The sequence below is a fragment of the Euphorbia lathyris genome, chromosome 4 (assembly GCF_963576675.1).
Source record: "Euphorbia lathyris chromosome 4, ddEupLath1.1, whole genome shotgun sequence".
Taxonomy (NCBI): Eukaryota; Viridiplantae; Streptophyta; class Magnoliopsida; order Malpighiales; family Euphorbiaceae; genus Euphorbia; species Euphorbia lathyris.
Genome location: NC_088913.1, coordinates 58,300,191 through 58,303,841, shown reverse-complemented (window position 1 = coordinate 58,303,841; position 3,651 = coordinate 58,300,191).

Here is a 3,651-nt window from a genome sequence, read left to right as displayed (position 1 = left end):
TTTTTCTATTAATTTATGCTTTTTTATAAAGTGAGACATAAATCATAATAATATATGATTAATAGTCTTTGATTACTAATTTTAAAGTTGATAAGATGTATCATTTAATTCTGATTTGACTAAAAGTGCAAAATTAGAGAATCAATTAATTGATATCTAAAGTCCACATTTAAGGACTCGCAGTGTATTTCAACAAATTCAATTATACTCGAGATTCTGTGAAGTAATATTCTAATAGTCGAATAAATCTTTTCAGTACTTGAGATAAAATAGAAACATGATTAGAACGAGACCGTTGACTAGTGACTTTATTTTGATGTCTAAATTAGTGATGTATATAATAGAGTATTAAGTAATTGAGAGTAATATTAGAAAATATGCATATGTATCTTCATTGTGTGATTTCTAGGCACATTTATAGAATAACGATGTCATTAGATTCCTCGGAAGACAACTGTGTGTAATTTGGACAAGTCGTATCCTACTCGTTTCAGACTATCTTGATTCTAGGCGAATCTGATAAGTTATAGTATGAGTCGGACTTAGAGACTCTTCTATTGTTCCACATATTAGAGGTGTAGCGCTATTCTTGTTTAGTTAGATCTTATGGCTTGCAGTGCTTCAGATGCCCATGAGTCGGACTCCATGTACTCTAGAAGCTCTTTTGGGAATTCGTCCGTTTGGATGCTGTCATATGGCCCATTAAGTCATTTCGTAGGGAGAAATGAGACCGATAATGTGTTGTATATGATTTGTCAATTTCCAATGGAGGATCGTTATGTTGGATGACTCCACGATTGCAGGTAGGCGTGCAGTCACCTCCCTAGAAGGCATCATTGTGGCTGCTCTTCTGACTCCATCTAAAGCTTGCGTAATTCCAACGTTTTAAGCTAAGTAGGAGCAGGTGGAAGGATTTGCGATTCTCAAGACGCGCTGACGCCAACAATTATTTTTCATTGATGCCAACCTTTCATTTACCTGAATGCCTATAAAAAAAAGGAACTCTATAGGTGTTAGTTTTCCTTTTTGAGATTTCTGCCATTTTTCTTTCTGAGTAAAAAGCTGCAACCATCTCAAGCAAGCATAAGTTCTTTTTCCTCTTCCACTTTTTTTTTCATTCATGTGGAAGCGTTGAAGTGAAAGAATTCTCGTAAACCTTCGTCTTCGGAAGAATCCGTCTTGTCTTCCTCTAGTGAAACCGAGAATATGGCTCCCCGAAAACGGAATAAGGAGAATCCAAAGGTACACGTCGAAAAGGGGAAAATCCTAAACCCTGGGACCAAGGCTCATTTTGATGCCTAAGTTGGCGCTGTATATAAAGGAGTATTAAGCAATTGCGAGAAATTGTAGATAATATGTGTATGCTCCTTGATTGTGTGATTTACTAGGCGTATTTATAGAATATCATTGTCATTAGATTTCTCGAAAGATAGTTTGACGTAATGGAGGCACGTCATATCTTACTCGTTTTGGACTACCTTGATTCTAGGCAAATCTGGTAGGATATAGTCTGAGTCAGACTTAGAGACACTCATATTGGTCCACGTGTCAAAGGTAGAGTGGTACTCTTGTTTAGTTAGATATGACAGCTCCTAGTGCTCCAGACGCTCCTAGTTATCTAAGATGGAGACACTTGTACTGATACTATTCGCATGTTATCATATGTCCTTCCCTTGTACCCTAGAAGCTATTTTAGGACTGCGTCCATTTGGAGGCTATCGTAGGGCTTATTTAATCATTTCATAGGCAGAAATTAGAATGATAATGTGTTGTGTATGATTCATAAATTTCTAGTGGAGGGTCGTTACACGGGATGACATCATGGTTGTAAGTAGGTGTGCAATCACCCCCTAGAAGGCATCATTGTGGCCGCTCTTTTTACTACATCTAAAGCTTACATAATTGGAGCATTTTAGGCTAAGTAGGAGTAGGCGGAAGGATTTGTGATTCTCAAGGCCCGCTGACGCCAACATTTACTTTTCATTGATGGCGGAATTTCATCTGTCTGAAATCATATAGAAGGGTTTTATGTGTGTTAGTTTTCCTTTCCAAGATTTTTGCCATTTTTCTTTTTGAGTAAAGAGCTTCAAACATCCCCAACAAGTGTAAGTTATTTTTCCTCGTCCATTTTCTTATTTTTTACTTCATGGAAGCACTAAAGTGAAAGAATTCTCATAGACCTTCATCTTCAAAAGAATTTATCTTGTATTCCTCTAGTGAAACCTGGAATATGGCTCCCTAAAAATGGAGTAAGAAGGACATATTAAAGGGAAGAAGGTACATGTTGAAAAGACAAAAAATCCTAAAGTCTGGGATCAAGGCTCAAGTCTGGCAGCTATCCAATTGGCCAATCTATTGGTGGAGTATCCAATTCTTGAGGCTTTGGCAAGACATCTTCCTTGCCCTGGGAAACATATCAATGATGGACTCCAAAAGGATGATGAGGATCTCTTTGGTGTTCACACTTTTTATATGAGATGACCTCCCTCTTCTTGGAGCTATTGTGGCAATGCTAACCGAGTTACGTTTGGCCCTCTATCAGTTATCTCCATATGTTTGGCTGAAGTTGTAAGCCCTTCACAAATTCTATTTAGATCTAGATCTTATTTTAAATGGAGCCTTCTGCCGCCAATTTTAGGGTCTGTTAAAAGAAAGAGTGAAGAATTCTGCTACCGGGGCTTACAAATCCATTATTAGGGACTCTAGAGACATGCTCTTCTAATCGAAAATTCAGATAACATCAATGGTTTCAAGGATAAATGGATCTAACTATGGCCAAGGATGAACTCTCCCAATAGCCTCTACCCTATAGGTTTTAATTTTAAGACTAACGGGAATCTATTTTGCGGAAAAGAAGAGACATGGGTGGAGCCTTGCTTTTAACTGAATATGAGGAAAGGTTTTCGAAGTCATTATGTCCTTCCCCAATTACTGGACAACTACGGAGATGTTGGATCTGATTCATTCCAATAGCCTTTGTTTTGTGCTAGATGAGAAGGTCCCCTTTTATTCTGAAGGTGAAGATTGCTATGTTGTGGCCCTTAAAGGTGGATTCTCTATTTTGACTTTATTGAACTGATTGACTTTGTTGACAGAGAAGGAAACATCTGGCTGAGTAATAGTTACATATTGCAAGTCTCCTACTAAAGTCCGATAGAATGTAGGATGGTCAAAGGGTTCCATATCATCAAAGAGACAGGTTGGTTGACGATCAAACGAGATGATACATACCCTTACCATCTACGATGGACGATTTGTGCAACAAATCTTGAATATATTTTTGTTGATTCAATGTAGGTGTGTTAGAGGTCTAAGTAGTTTGTAAACCAAGAAAGTATGAAAGACATCTAAGATCACATATCACAAGACGTGTTTGAAGCTAGTTGATCAACTTAGAAACTTCAGTTGCAGAACTCCATATAACTAGAATGACATCCACATAAATTAAACAAAACAAACGAACGCCTTTTTTATTTAAGTAATAGAGACACATATCAGCCTTTGAGTATGTAAAGCCGAGATCACATAAAGAAATAGTATAATACATAGATGCCATATTCGAAGGGCTTGTTTGAGACTATGCAAGCTTTTTTGTAGTTTACAAACATGAGTTTGGTGTTGTGGTTGGACAAATCTGTTGGTCCTGTGTAA